Source organism: Pan troglodytes, chromosome X (genome assembly GCF_028858775.2).
Source record: "Pan troglodytes isolate AG18354 chromosome X, NHGRI_mPanTro3-v2.0_pri, whole genome shotgun sequence".
Classification (NCBI taxonomy): domain Eukaryota; kingdom Metazoa; phylum Chordata; class Mammalia; order Primates; family Hominidae; genus Pan; species Pan troglodytes.
The window spans coordinates 10,013,680-10,030,194 of NC_072421.2; the positions used below are offsets into that span (position 1 = coordinate 10,013,680).

At 45.4% G+C, this 16,515-nt stretch overlaps 1 long non-coding RNA gene across 1 annotated transcript in view; it reads right to left on the bottom strand.

The window, feature by feature from the left end:
- LOC107971213 (uncharacterized) overlaps nucleotides 1-16,515 on the bottom strand; it is a 28,941-nt gene that overhangs the window by 6,783 nt on the left and 5,643 nt on the right. The gene's annotated exons all lie outside the window — the stretch shown is intronic.

A 16,515-nucleotide genomic window follows, 5' to 3' on the forward strand; every position in this document is an offset into this window, starting at 1 on the left:
AGAAAAGGCTTGCTAATCATTTTAATGGCGTAAACATGGCAGGTCATGGAGCCATGTGATTGTTTACATACATGTAAACAGTTCATGCTGTTTTCTACTTGCTCTTTTGTACACAGTATCTGCTCTTCGGTTTTCAGGACTCTCAGTGCAGCTACCTCATCCTTGGGTAACTTGAGTGTCCTTTTGCTTTTTGCTTTGTTGTTACATTTGCATTTGACCTGTTATTGTGTCCCAGAAAGCATCTTGCAGGCCACACCGACCCGAGAATGGGTAAATATGTTCTGTTTTCGTCTCTTAAAACCCTACGCGTCTGGCATTTCAGAAGCTGCGCGATGTTAGATCCTTTATGTAACAACCAACCCTAGGTGGAGAGACTGCTAAAACAGGAAAAAGGTTTTCTGAATCAACGAGCAAAACCTTGCTGTGAATTTCCTAAAGATGGCACAGACAGGATAAATACATACTCCCAACTTGGAAACAGGGACATTTGAGGCAAAGCCTCCAGCACTAGGAATACATATTCCAGTCAGAGAAAAAGAACTGGTAATTGCCAATCTGTACATGAGCTGTGAGGGGAGTCCCCATGCAATGACACTGCAATCACCTTTGAACTAATTGTCAGGAAATAAATAAATACCGGAATGTGGCTTTTGAGTTTTAGTATAATGTTTCAATAACCATCTACGAATAATTAGCCGATTCAGGACAAGTGTTTTCAAAAGTGTATTAAAATATAGCTCTGATCGGGCGGGGCATGGTGGCTCATGCCTGTAATCCCAGCACTTTGGGAGGCCGAGGCGGGCAGATCACGAGGTCAGGAGATCGAGACCATCCTGGCTAACACGGTGAAACCCCGTCTCTACTAAAAATACAAAAAATTAGCCGGGCGTGGTGGTGGGAGCCTGTAGTCCCAGCTACTCGGGAGGCTGAGGCAGGAGAATGGCATGAACCTGGGAGGTGGAGCTCACAGTGAGCTGATATCACGCCATTGCACTCCAGCCTGGGCAACAAAGCAAGACTCCGTCTCAAAAAAAAATATATATATATATATATATAGCTCTGATCAATTAATTGGCACAAATTCTCCTTCGACAAAGCTAATGAATTGTTTTTCATGCATTAGTAAATATTACATAACTAGAAATTGTGTCTTCCCTTACTGTGGTGCTGATATTGTTAGCATGCATCCAAAAATGTGACCTTGGATATTCCAGATATATTGTTGGATTCTAGCATAGTAATTATTATCTCATTTTACTGGGTTGTTTTTTTTTCCTCCAAGCTTCCCCCAAAAAGTGCTATACTAATTAGGAATTATTCTCATTTGTTCATTAAAGCAAGCCCTCAAAAGATATCCTTAAGATCATGATTTATTAACCGAAACCAGATTATTATATGTTCCCAGCTTAATAAAAGTATAATTAGGCCAGGCACAGTGGCTCACACCTGTAATCCCAACACTGTGAGAGGCCAAGGAGGGTGGATTGCTCAAGCCCAGGAGTTGGAGACCAGCCTGGGGAACACAGCAAAACCCCATCTCTACTAAAAATAAAAAAAAATTAGCTGAGCATGGTAGAGCACCTGTAGTCCCAGCTACTCAAGAGACTGAGGTGGGAGGATTGCTTGAGTCCAAGAGTTCGAGAACGGCATGGGCAACATAGCGAGACCCCCATCTCTTCAAAAAAATTTAAAAATTGGGCCAGGCAGCCCAGGTGGCTCATGCCTGTAATCCCAGCACTTTGGGAGGCTGAGGTAGGCAGATCACTTGAGGACAGGAGTTTGAGACTCTTCAAGGCTGCAGTGAGCTGTGATCATACCACTGCATTCCAGCCTGGGTGACACAGTAAGACCCTGTCGAAAAAAAAAAAGAAAAAAAAACACTACAATTTTTCTTTAAATATTTTATTTATTTATTTATTTATTTATTTATTGAGACAGGGTCTTGCTCTGTCACCCAGGCTGGAGTGCAGTGGTGCAATCACAGCTCACTGCAGCCTCGACCTCCCAGGACCAAGAGATCCTCCACCTCAGCCTCCTGTATAGCTAAGACTACAGCCATGTGCCACCACACTCAGCTAATTTTTTATTTATTTATTTATTTATTTTGTAGATACGGGGTCTTGCTATGTTGCCCATGCTGGTCTCGAACTCCTGGGCTCAAGCAATCCTCCTGCTTCAGCCTCCCAAAGTGTTGGGATTACAGGTATGAACCATCACACCCAGCCATTCTCTATTTTTCTGAATTTTTTTATTGTGATAAAATATATATAACATAAAAATTGCCCTTTTGGCCATTTCTAAATGTTCTGTTCATGATGTTGATCACATTTATGATGTTGTACAATTATCACCACCACCTGTCTCCAGAACTTTCTCCTTTTCCCAAACTGAAACTCTGTCCCCGCTAAGCAATAACTCCTCATGCCTTCCTCCTGCAGCCTCTGGTAACCTCTAATGCATTTTCTGTCTCTGATTCTGCCCATTCTAGATATTTCATAGAAGTGCAATCATATGCTATCTGTCCTTTTGCATCTGGCTTATTTCATCTAACCCAATACTTTCAAAGTTCATCCATGTTGCAATATGACTCAGAACTTCATTCTTTTTTAAGGCTGAATAATATTCCATTGTATGGATATGCCACCTTTTGTTTATCCATTCACTTGGGCTGCTTCTACCTTTTGGCTATGGTAAACGACCCTGCGATGAACACTGGTGTGTAAGTATGTGTTTGGGTTCTTGCGTTCAATCCTGCAGTGTATACTACAAAGACGAATTGCTGGATCATTTGGTAATTCTACGTTTAACTCCTTGAGGAACTGCCCAGCTCTTTCAGCAGCTGCTGCACTGTGTTACATTGCAATTGGCCATGTGCGAGTGTTCCAATTTCTCCACATCCTCACCAACACTTGTTATTTTCTGTTGGTTGTTTGGTTGGTTGTTTAATTTTAGCCATCCTAGTAGGAATGAGCAACACTCACTCTTGATAGAAAAACACATTGAAGATCTAATTTTGGTGCTGCAGAGAACAGGGGGACTGGGTGATTAGGAAGCAAAAGAAGCCTCTGGGAAGGAGGAGTAGAGAAGTGAGGGGTTAGAAGGAAAATGACATGGGACAGGGATCATAAACTGTGCACTGGGTTTATGTTATCATTAGCCTTTCCAGAATATGGAGGCCTGGCCTATATCCCTCAATCAGGGTCTATACACCAACAGGAAGAAATGCACATGTGGATCTCTTTCACCTTACAATGCTCTGAGTAGAGCAAGATAACTCAGAGGGGAAAAGGCTATTTTCTGCTTAACTGACATTACTATCCGATAAGCCCTAGTCTCTGAGCAACACAGGGGGCCGTAAATTCATTAGGAATACTGTTCCTACAAACTTGTTCAACCTGTAGCCAGAAACATCCAAGTTTAAAAAAAAAAAATAGGTGTAGTATACTGCATAGCATGTTGTGTATCACATGTAGTCACCATTGAGGATATTTACCTAGTGGTCTTTTTCCTTTGTTACTACAATAGACAATTAAATGATAAACACTTTTATATCTTTAAGACATATAAATAGAAAAAAAATCAAGGGGATTTGGGTATTTTTCATTATATTTGTGTGTTGATAAAAAACACATAACTGGGCCAGACACAGTGGCCCATGCTTATATTCCCAGCACTTTGAGAGGCCAATCTGGGAAGATGGCTTGAGCTCAGGAGTTAGAGACAAGCCTAGGCAACATAGGGAGACCCCATCTCTACAAAACAACTTAAAAATTAGCTAAGCATGATGATGCATGCCTGTAGTCCCAGCTACCTGGGAGCCTGAGGTGGGAGGATTGCTTGAGTCCAGGAGTTCAAGACCAGCCTGGGCAAAATGGCAAAACTCCATCTTTACAAAAACTACAAAATTAGTCAGGTATGGTGGCACAGGCCTGTAATCCAAGCTACTCAGGAGGCTGAGGTGAGAGGATCACTTGAGCCCAGGAGGCTGAGGCTGCAGTGAGCTGTGATTGTGCCACTGCTCTCTAGCCTGGACAGAGCGAGACCCTGTCTTAAACAAACAAAAGTCACCCAGGGGGTAAATATCAGAGCCTGATCTTTAAAATGATATATTGTGTGGTTGAAATGTTAAAAACCAACCACACCAAGTGTTGGTGAGGATGTGGGGAAACTGGAAATCTCATACACAGTTAGTACAAATGTAAAATGATACAACCATTTTGTTGGTTTTTTTTTTTATCACTTCACAAAGTTTGTTTCTGAAAGAGTTAAAACATATATCTATAATAGGATCCAGCCTTTCCAGTTATAGATACTTATCCAAGAGAAATAGCATAGTTCCATACAAAAACTGATAAGCAAATGCTCATAGCAGCTCTATTTGTAATAGCTGGAAACTGTAAAAACCATAAACAATCCAAATGTCCATCAATAGATGAACAGAGAAACAAACCATAATGCAACATACAATGGAATACTACTCAGCAATAAAAAGGAATCGATGACCGATACATGAAACAGCATGAATGAATCCCAAAATTATCACCCTTAGTGAAAGAAAAAATCCAGACAAAAAAGAATACAGACTGTCTAACTCCATTTATATAAACTCAAGATAATGTGGCAGGAAGCAGACCAGTGGTTACTTGGGAATAGAAGAATGGGGAAGGGCTGGAGGGAGGGGTTACAAAGGGCTTGAGGAAATGTTTAGAAGTGATAAGAATAGTAATGGACAGAATCATGGTTCCCCAAAGACTTCCATGTCCTAATCCCCAGAACCTGTGAATATGTTACTTTACATGGCAAAGGGGAGTTAAGGATGTAGATGGAATTAAAGTTGCTAGCCGGCTGACTTTAAGATTATCTTAGATTATCTGGCTGGGACAATGTAATGACAAAACTCCTTAAAAACGGAAGAGGGAGGCAAAAGCATTCAGAGTCAGAAGGAAGTATGACTACAGAAGAATGGTGTGTTGGCCAATATTGAGTTACTGTAACAGAATACCTGAGGCTAGGTAATTTATAAAGAAAAGAGTTTCATTTGGCTCATGATTCTGTGGCTGGAAATTCCAAAATTGGGCAACTGCATCTGGTGAGGGCCTCAGTCTGCTTCCACTCATGGTGGAAAACAGAAGGAGAGTGGGTGTGTGCAAAGAGACCCCATCGTGAGAAAGGAAGCAAGAGAGAAACTGAGGAAGCCAGACTCTTTTTAACAACCTGCTCTCTCAGGAACTAATCCATTCCAGTGAGAGCAAGAACTCAGTCACCCCTGAGGGACAGCATTAATCTATTCATGAGGGATCTTCCCCATGACCTAAACACCTCCCACTAGCCCCCACCTCCCACATAGCCACATTGAAAATCAACTCACAACATAAGTTTTGGACTGGAACAAACCATGTGTAAACCATAGCAAATGGTCAGAGAGACGCAACATTGCTGGCTTTGAAGATGGAGGAAGGGGCCATGAGCCAAGGAATACAAGAAACCTCTAGAAGCTGGAAAAGGCAAGGAAATAGATTATCCCCTAGAGTCTCCAGAAAGGAGTACAGCCCTGCTGATATCTTGATTTTGGCCCTCCAAGACCCCTTGCAGACTTCTGACCTTCAGAACTGTAAGATGATAAAATTGTGTTGTTTCAGCTGGGTGTGGTGGGATGCACATGTAATCCTAGCTACTAGGGAGGCTTCTTTAAGGCCAGGAGTTTAAGACCAACCTGGACAACATATCAAGACTATCTCTTAAAAAATAAAAACAATAGGCCAGGCAAGGTGGCTCACGCCTGTAATCCCAGCACTTTGGGAGGCCAAGGTGGGCGGATCACTTGAGGTCAGGAGTTCGAGACCAGCCTAGCCAACATAGTGGAACCTCATCTCCACTAAAAAAGCAAAAATTAGCAGGGCGTGGTGGTGGGCGCCTGTAATCCCAGCTACTTGGGAGGCTGAGGCAGGAGAATCGTTTGAACCTGGGAGGCGGAGGTTGCAGTGAGCCGAGATTGCGCCACTACACTCCAGCCTGGGCGACAAAGTGAGACTCTGTCTAAATAAATAAATAAATAAATAAATAAATAAAAAATTGACCAAACATGGTGGTGCACACCTGAGCCCAGGAATTTGAGGCTGTAGTGATTTCAGCGTGACCGACAGAGCAAGGCTCTGTCTAAAAAAAAAAAAAAATTTATGTTGTTTTAAGCCACTAAGTTTGTGGTAATTTGTTAAAGCAGTCATAGGGAACTCATACTGCTCCACTCATTATTTCTAATGTGGTGATGGTTTCACAGATATATACATATAACAAAACTTATCAAATTATAATTGTCCATATGCATGGTTTATTTTATGTCAATGGATATCTCATTAAAGCTTTTTTTTAATTATGATTTTTTTTTTTTTTTTTTTTAGACAGAGTCTCATTCTGTCACCCAGGCTGAAGTCCAGTGGCACGAATTCGGCTCACTCAGCTCACCTCCGCCTCCCAGGTTCGGCTCATTGCAACCTCAGCGTCCTGAGTAACTGGGATTACGGTCATGTGCAACCACTCCCAGCTAATTTTTGTATTTTTAGTAGTGATGGGGTTTCACCATGTTGGCCAGGCTGGTCTCAAACTCCTGGCCTCGAGAGATCCGCCTGCCTCGGCCTCCCAAAGTGTTGGGATTACAGGTGTGAGCCACCACGCCTGGTCTCAATAAAACTGTTCAAAAAACACTTTTTGTGGCCAGGTGCGGTGGCTCAGGCCTGTAATCCCAGCACTTTGGGAGGCCGAGGCAGGTGGATCACCTGAGGTCAGGAATTCGAGACCAGCCTGGCCAACATGGTGAAACCCTGTCTCTATTAAAAATACAAAAAATTAGACAGGCGTGGTGGTGACGCCTGTAATCTCAGCTACTTGGGAGGCTGAGGCAGGAGAATCACTTGAACCAGAGAGGCAGAAGTTGCAGTGAGCCGAGATTGTGCCACTGCACTCCAGCCTGGCCAACAAGAGCAAAAACTTTGTCTCAAAAAAAAAAAAAAAACACTTTTTGCAAAACAGATCTCCTTTGTGATTTCTTTTTTCAATCATCACATGCAGAAATACACAGGAAAGTAGACCGGGCGCGGTGGCTCACGCCTGTAATCCCAACACTTTGGGAGGCCAAGGCGGGCGGATCACGAGGTCAGGAGATAGAGACCATCCTGGCTAACATGGTGAAACCCCATCTCTACTAAAAATACAAAAAAACAATTAGCCGGGAGTGGTGGTGGGCGCCTGTAGTCCCAGCTACTCAGGAGGCTGAGGCAGGAGAATGGCGTGAACCCGGGAGGCGGAGCTTGCAGTAAGCCGAGATCGCTCCACTGCGCTCCAGCCTGGGCAACAGAGCGAGACTCCGTCTAAAAAAATAAAAAATAAATTTTAAAAAAAGAAATACATAGGAAGATCACCCATGTCAATTCAATGGACTTTATTATGAACTGTATGCATTACATATCACTATATCTCTCATAAGTCTATAAGCTTTACTGTCACTTGTACCTGAGGGATATTATAGGCTGGCTCAATATGTTTGACATTGGATTACTTACAAGAAATTAATCTAGCTTAATAACATAAATATTCATCTGTAATTTTTCTCTCTTCTTTGGTATTAAAATAACTAAGTTATTAAATTATATCACAAACTGAACTAAAAATTATCATAAAGGTTATAACTAAAACCAAAGATTATCAACCACACTAAAAATCTAAGTGCACTTACAGTATAAACAAGAGCTCTTCACAGTGAAAGAATTATTTCTGTGTGTACTCATGTTCATTACAGATATACTTCATTAGAGTAAAGTGGAAATCTACCTATAATAAATTGTTAGCTGTGTAAATACAGCCTTTGAATTAAGAGTCAAAGAAGTAGGCAGATCCCAATTCAGTCCTGGTGTATCAGGTAGGGTCTCTGCAGGAAGCAGATGGCATACACAGAAGGGTTAAGTAAAGACAGTTAAATGCAGAAGCTATTTACAGAGAAAGGTGGATAGAGTTAAGGGAACCCAACTAGAAGCTGGAGGGGAAGGGAGCTAGGTGTGGAAGACTGTACTGTTTCTTCTCAATTGACCCATTCCTCCCAGCCAATGTCACGTGCTCCTGTAGGCAGAATATACTTCCTTGCCCCTTTGACCTTGAGCTTAGCCATATGACTTGCTTTGGTCAATGGAATGCAAGCAGATGTGACAAACACCACTTTTTATTTTTATTTTTATTTTTTTTTTTGAGACGGAGTCTCTTTCTGTTGCCCAGGCTGGAGTGTAGTGGCGTGATCAAGGCTCACTGCAAGCTCCGCCTCCTGGGTTCATGCCATTCTCCTGCCTCAGCCTCCCGAGTAGCTGGGACTACAGGCACCCGCCACCATGCCCGGCTAATTTTTTGTATTTTTAGTAGAGATGGGGTTTCACGGTGTTAGCCAGGATGGTCTCGATCTCCTGACCTCGTGATCTGCCCACCTCGGCCTCCCAAAGTGTTGGGATTACAGGCATGAGCCACCGCGCCCGGCCGACAAACACTACTTCTAACAGAACTTGAAATGCACTGGTGTGGTTGGCATGCACTTGAGTGTCTGCTTTTGGCCTTGAGAAGAGCAGGTGCCAGATAGGATCTGGCTCCAGATATCGGAAGAGTGCATGGAACTGAGCCAAGTCTAGTCTGTTAGAACTCAGCAAAGGCAAAGCTGATGCACAGCCTGCATGCCTTATGAACAAGAACTAAATGTTTCCTGCAGAAGCAAAAGCACACCGGACAAACCGGATGGTACAGCCTGCAGGGACCAGCCTCCATGACACACAGCAGGGCAAAGAAGAGCCGAGAATGGATGTGGGGGCAAACTGTGAAGAGCCACGCAGGAGAGCATGGAGGGAGAAATGCAGGGAGATTCATTTCCATGAAGGGCTGAGGACAAGAGACTTCAAGCTGTGTGGCTAAGAGGCAAACACCACAAGCTGAATGAGGGGAAAGGAGTGAAGAGAGGGCTCCGAACAGAGAGAGCATCATGCTAACACTCAAATTTGTCTCCTAACCAGGTTTTTCACTGGATCCATATTCTGGTGCCATAACAAAAGGAGAAATAACAAGGGATCACATGAAGGACTCAGAAATATTCTGGGATACATTGCCAAGCCAGGGCAACGTGGTCCCCTTCTAGCAGGCCACACATACAAGACCACCCTCAGCTTTGACTTGTGAGGGCTTGCAGTATAGCTGGGGTAGTGCCCAAGGAGGCGGGCAGAACAGTGGTGCCCTGCATGTTACAGTGGTGCCCCCCAGGAGGTCTGTCCTTATAAGCCTGAGGACATTCCTCAACCCTTCTGTGAATTTCTTAAAGTCAGGAACCCACCCTCGCACTCTGCAGATATGCGTAGTGCACACTTTAGTAAATATGCACCAGTAAATACTTCCAGCTGTGCATGTGTGCAAGTGGCTCCTCCCCCAGGAGATGCAATAAATACATGAAATACGGGGCTGGGGGGGGGCGGGGGTGAGAACGCAGGATGACTGGGGCCTTTTCCAGGCAAAGTCATTTACCCATCACCTTGTTGGAGTCTCTGCACAGTTTATGCTGGACAGTGGCAAGAAAATGGATTTTCTCATTTGTCTTGGTGGCAGTCTGACCTCATCTTTGTTTTTTCTTTGAGATAAAATCTAACGAGAAATCTGATTTTCTAACATTTTAAATTAGGATCCTATATGGGAGAAATACAGAGTCTTAAACAGGAGGACCTAGACTAACACACAGAGTAAGGGAAGGCATTGCTGGAGAAGAAATATACACATAGATAGGTAGATAGATGATAGATAGATAGATAGATAGATAGATAGATAGATAGATAGATAATAGAAAGACAGAGACAGAGACAGAGACAGAGAGAAAGAGAGAGAGAGGTGGTCTTGTTCTATTGCCCAGGCTACAGTGAAGTGGTGTAATCATAACTCAAGGCAGCTTTGAACTCCTAGGTTCAAGCAATCCTCTCCCCTTGGCCTCCCGAGTAGCTGGGACTACAGGTGCATGTCACCACACCTGGCTAATTTTCTTTTTTTAGAGATAGGATCTTGCTATGTTGCCCAGACTGGTCTCAAACTCCTGGGCTCAAGTGATCCTGCTGCCTGGGCCTCTCAAATTGCTGGAATTACAGCCATGAGCCACCACGCCCAGCCAGGGGAAGCAATAGCAAAGGTGAGATTGAACAGGTTGACACAAGCAAACAGGGCATGGGAAAAGCATTGTAGGCAGGAGGAAACAAGTATATGTAATTCCTGAGAGAAAATGGAGAAAGGTTCCCAACCTCAGACGGTAAAGGGACTCAGGAGAAATGTCCTGTGAGGCCATTTCATCATGTCACACGTGGACTGCGCCCACCAAGAAGTGAGGGGGAAAGTAGGCACTGCCCTCAAAATCAGAGAATCCTGCAGAACCTGATGACACGCTCTGAGCTTTAAAAACAAGTGCAGCCTGGGTCCCACCCCCAGCAACATTAATTTGATTCGTTGTCCTGGGATGGGGCCTAGGCTTTGGGGAATTTTTTTTTTTTTTTTTGACGGAGTTTTTTGCTCTTGTTGCCCAGGCTGGAATGCAATGGTGTGATCTCGGCTCACTGCAACCTCCGCCTCCCGGGTTCAAACGATTCTCCTGCCTCAACCGCCTGAGTAGCTGGGATTACAGGCATGAGCCACCATGCCCGGCTAATTTTGTATTTTTAGTAGAGACGGGTTTCACCATGTTGGTCAGGCTGGTCTCAAACTCCTGATCTCAGGTGATCCGCCCACCTCGGCCTCCCAAAGTGCTGGGATTACAGGCGTGAGCCACCGCGCCCGGCTGGGCTTTTGGGATTTTTAAAAGCTCTTCAAGCACTTTCAATGTATAGCCGACGTTGAGAATGGCTGATCTAAAGCCGTGGTTCTCAGCCGGGCACGGTGGCTCACGCCTGTAATCCCAACACTTTGGGAGGCTGAGGTGGACAGATCGGTTGAGCCTAAGAGTTCAAGACCGGCCTGGCCAACATGGCGATACCCCGTCTCTACAAAATATACAAAAATTAGCCTGGTGCGGTGGCACAGGCCTGTAGCCCCAGCTACCCAGGAGGTGAGGTTGCGGTGAGTCGAGGTGCCACTGCCTGGACAACAGAGTGAGACTCTGTCTCAAAAAAATAAATAAATAAATAAAGCCATGGTTCTCAAACTTCAGCATGCATCAGTAGCAACTGGAGGGCTTGTTACAATATGAATGGTGGGGACCCACTCCCAGAATTCCTGTGCAGTTCTAACAGTTTCTCAGGTGCTGCTAGGGCTGCTGATCCCAGGATCACAGTGTGAGAACCATTCAAAGAAGCGAGGCAGGAGATGTTTGAGAAAGATCCAGCTGTAGGAGTCAGGGGGCAGGGCCTACACGTAGATAAAAGGTGGTAATTCTGGGAAACTTGCAGGATTAGGGGTAAGGAGGGCAGCGGCAGGGAAGAATTCAATATGGCACTAGAGGGTAGGCACCCCTGGAGTGTGTATACCCTAGCAACTGGAAGCCATTCTTGGTAGGGCGAGGTGGCTCATGTCTGTAATCCCAGTGCTTTGGGGGGGCTGAGGAGGGAGGATTGCTCGAGCCCAGGAGTTTGAGGCTGCAGTGAGTTATGACTGCACCACTGCCCTCCAGTTTCAGTGACAGGAAGGAAGGGAGGGAGGGAGGAAGAGGAAGGGAAGATGGGAGGGGTGGGTCATTTTTGCCAGAAGTCCAAGCAAGTAGCCAGGGACAGAGACACCCATCTGAAAGAAGATCCATCCTTGGGCTGTGTCCCCATCCCTGGAGGCCAGAGACAAGCCTGTCCCTGAAAGACAACGACACAGAGAACCCAGCATGGATCCAGTCATTGGGCAGGGGCAGAAGAAGCGGACGAGGCATCAGGAAGAAGGAGAGGCAGAGTTGGTGGAACCCCACTGGCAGGCAGATGTTGGGGCCAGCAGGAAAGGAGCTGTAAAGTTTAGAGTCCCCAAAACTCATTGAGGGGAATTCCAATCACCATCCATTGAGACTTTGATTAGGGGCTCAGGAGTCGGCATAATTAACCCATCTGCCCCTCCTCTTCCAGTCTAGGTGGTCTAGATTTGATAACACTGCTGGGGGAGGGGATGCAAAGGGGGCAATGTGGAGGTGAAAGCAATGTGGTGGGAGGGATCTGGAAAGAGTAAGTGTGTGGGCAGAATGCTACTACAGCCCAAAGGTGCTCACGCCGGTGTATACGCCCCATATAATCCCCTCCACTTGAGTGTGGGCAGGACCCGTGACCGTTATGAGATGCCATTCCCATCATTAGGGGACTGATTGGTTGCCTCTGAGTCAGCCAAACAGGAGATTATCCTGGGTGAGTCTGACCTAATCAAGTGAGCCCTTAAAAAACACAGAGACTTTTCCGTTGGCTTCAGAGATGAAGCAAACAGCCACAGTGTGAACTGTTTGTGGGAAGGAACAGCCTCAAGGAGAGGAGAGGCCACAGCCCTACAACCACAAAAAACTGAATTCTGCCAAAATTCAATGAGCTGGAAAAAGAACTCCAAGCCTGGGATGAGATCCAGACCCAACTGACACCTTGATTTCATCCTGGTGAACCCTGAGCAGAGGATCTGGTTGTGCTGTGCCCAGAATTTTGACCAAGGTAAAGTATAAGGTAGTAAATGTGTGAAGCTTCTAAGTTCATATATAATATATATTATATATCATAGTCATACGTATATGATTTATTATTTGTTATAAGGAATTGGCTCACGTGATTATAGAGGCCGAGAAATCCTAAGAACTGCAGTTGGCAAGATGGAGACCCAGGAGAGCCAACAGTATAAGTTCTAGGTGAGTCCAAAGTCCTGAGAACCAGGAGAACCAATGGCGTAAGTTCCAGCTGGAAAGTCAGCAGGCTGCTGATGTTTCAGCTCAATTCCAAAGGCAGGAAGACTGATGTCAGCTCAAGCAGTCAGGCAGCAGGAGCTCCCTCTTACTCAGCCTTTGTGTTCTATTTAAGGCTTCAACTGATTGGACAAGGCCCACCTGTACTGGGAGGGTAATCTGCTTCACTCAGTGTACAGTGCAAATGTGATCTCATCCAAAATCACCCTCACACACACCCAGAATGTCTGACAAAATGTCTGGGCACCCTGTGGCCCAGTCAAATGGACAAATAACATTAACTGTCACACCAGTCCACCAAGGAAAACTTCCTCAGTCTGTCACCATTTTAATATATTTTTACAAACTTTTATTTATTTATTTATTTATTTTGAGATGGAGTTTCACTCTTGTTGCCCAGGCTAGAGTGCAATGGCATGATCTTGGCTCACCACAACCTCCGCCTCCAGGGTTCAAGTGATTCTCCTGCCTCAGCCTCCCGAGTAGCTGGGATTACAGGCATGCACCACCACATCCGGCTAATTTTGTGTTTTTGGTAGAGACAGGGTTTCTCCATGTTGGTCAGGCTGGTCTCGAACTCGTGACCTCAGGTGATCCGCCCACCTCGGCCTCCCAAAATGCTAGGATTACAGGCGTGAGCCACCACACCCGGCCTTTTACAAACTTTTAAAACTTGCTAGCATGTGGAAGATGGACGCCCACTGTCTGACTACATCCAGAAAGAGTCCAGTCTGCCTTTGGTCCTGTGCTTGAGGGGAGGTATCTAAGTTTCCTCTTTCTTTTAAGCTGTTGACAAATCTCATTGCACTTTTTTTTCAGTAAAGTTGTGGCATACCCCATCCCCGAAAAAAATTGCTAGCATGAAAAGAACAGTTGGGCCACACTCCCTTTATAGTTTTTTTGGGGGGCTTTTTGGTTGTTTTTGAGACAGGATCTCACTCTGTCACCCAGGCTGGAGTGCAGTGGTGCAATCAGAGCTTACTGCAGCCTCGACCTCCTGGGCTCAAGTGATTCTCCCATCTCAGTCTCCTGAGTAACTGGAACCACAGGCATGCACCACCACTTGGGACCACAGGCATGCACCACCACTCCTGGCTAATTTTTGTAGACCATGTTGCCCAGGCTAGTCTTGAACTCCTAGTCTCAAGGGATCCTCCCATCTCAGCCTCCCAAAGTGCTGGGATTATAGGCATGAGCCACTGCGCCCAGCCTGGAGAGTGATCTTGGATGAGATTCACATTTGCACTGTAGAGTGAGTGAAGCAAATTGCCCTCTCTACTGTGAGTAGGACTCGTCCAATCAGTTGAAGGTTACTGAAAGCCAGATACTCCTGGCCTCTAACGATCTGCCTGCCTCCACCCCACAAAGTGCTGGGATTACAGGCATGAGCTACCACACCCGGACACTTTGTAGTTATTTGTGTGACTTCAATGAAGCGGGGATTGGCCAAAGAGAACTCAGTGTCCTGGAGGAAGGCCTTTAATATTACTTTCTAGCATAATGAAGTGGCTGTTTTATTTTAAGACTTATGAAGTTCACTGCAAGGTTTTCAGGTACCTGAATTCCAACCCCAGACTTCTGGGGCCCCCTGCACTCCCTGAGATCGGGGAAGCACAGCAGCTCCTTATTCCAAGGAAGGGCAGGGTCCCTGCTCTGAGAGCCCCCAGGCACCTCTGCCCACCCGTTACAGCACTCATTATAGTCTGATGTAGGGTGGGCTTATGTCCTTCCATAGGCTTCATGCTTTTCCAGGGCAGGAGTCATGTCTTCAGTGTTCTGGGTTTTCCTGAGCACTTAGCAGTGGGCACTTGCAATCCTCCAATGTTGGTTAAGTGCATGCACTATTAATAGCATTCCACGCCAGGCGCGGTGGCTCACACCTGTAATCCCAGCACTTTGGGAGGCCGAGACAGGCAGATCACTTGAGGTCAGGAGTTCATGACCAGCCTGACCAACATGGTGAAACTCTGTCTCTACTAAAAATACAAAAATTAGCTACTCGGAAGGCTGAGGCACAAGAATCGCTTGAACCCGGGAGGTGGAGGTTACAGTGAGCCGAGATCACGCCACTGCAGTCCAGCTCTGGGCGACAGAGTGAGACTCTGTCTAAAAAAACAAAAAACAAAAAACAAAAAAAAAACAAGCATTCCAATAGCAACTTTCCATTGCACAGCGATTCATTCTCCAAGTGTGTTCCTCGGACAAACATTCACATCTGCTGGGAACTTGTTAGAAATGCAGATATGGCCAGGCGCAGTGGTTCACGCCTGTAATCCCAGCACTTTGGGAGGCCGAGGCAGGCAGATCACTTGAGCCCAGGAGTTCCAGACCAGCCTGGCCAACATAGTGAAACCCCATCTCTACAAAAAAATACAAAAATTAGCCGGGTGTGGCATGTGCCTGTCGTCCCAGCTACTCGGGAGGCTGAGGCAGGAGAATCGCTTGAATCCGGGAGGCAGAGGTTGCAGTGAGCTGAATCACGCCACTGCACTCCAGCCTGGTGACAGAGCAAGACTCTGTCTCAAAAAAAAAAAACAAAAAAACAAAAACGGATACTTGGGCCTCCCTCACACCTGCTGAATCAGAAGCTCAATGACTGAGGCCCAGCCATCTGGGTTCCATAACCCCTCTGGAAGGTTCTGATGTGTGTGCAAGTCAGAGAGTCACTGCTCTAGCCTAATGGTTTGTATTTTGGGTCAATCAGCCCCTTCATAATTCTCAGGTCTCTTCCCCCCAATTTCTTGGTAGTTGTTTTATTTCGTATTTTGCACTGAATTCTGCAAAGTCATCTAAGTAATATTGTGCCTGCTCACACTTGTACTAATTGAGATCCATGTTTCAGTGAATCATCATAGCTTCAATGTGTTGAGCAAATACTGTATACCAAGCCTAGTATTGAATACAGAAATTACCTTGCCCTCAAATCCACCCTGTGAGAGAGGTAATGCTAGCCCCAGTTCTCAGAGGCAGAATCTGAACACAGCTGTTTAAGTGACGTGTGCATGTTCCCATAGCAGGTCATGCTGCACTTGCAACTCAAAATCACCCTCACACAAACCCAGAATGTCTGACCAAATGTCTGAGCACCCCATGACCTAGTCAAGTGGATAAATAACATTAACCATCACACCAGTCCCCCAAGGGAAAACATCCTCAGTCTGTCACCATTTTAATATATTTTTACTAACTTTTAAAAATTGCTAGGAGGTGGAAGATGGACACACCCTGTCTGACTACAATATCCAGAAAGAGTCCAGTCTGCCTTTGGTCCTGTGCTTGAGGGAAGGTATCTAAGTTTCCTCTTTCTTTTAAGCTGTTGACAAATTTCATTGCACTTTTTTTCAATAAAGTTGTGACATTCCCCCCGCCCCCCAACAAAAAATTGCTAGCATGAAAGAACAGTTAGGACACATTCCCTTTGTATTTTTGGGGGGGTTGTTTGTTTGAGACAGGATCTCACTCTCTCACCCAGGCTGGAGTGTCTTGCTTCAAAGTTGGTGTTTGTGACCCCAGACTAAATAGTCTTGGAACCTTAGACTCTGTCTTACAATAGGCACCAATCTTTTAGGGCATCCAAGTATTTTGCAACAAAAAGCAGCTTGATGGAGCTAGCACGA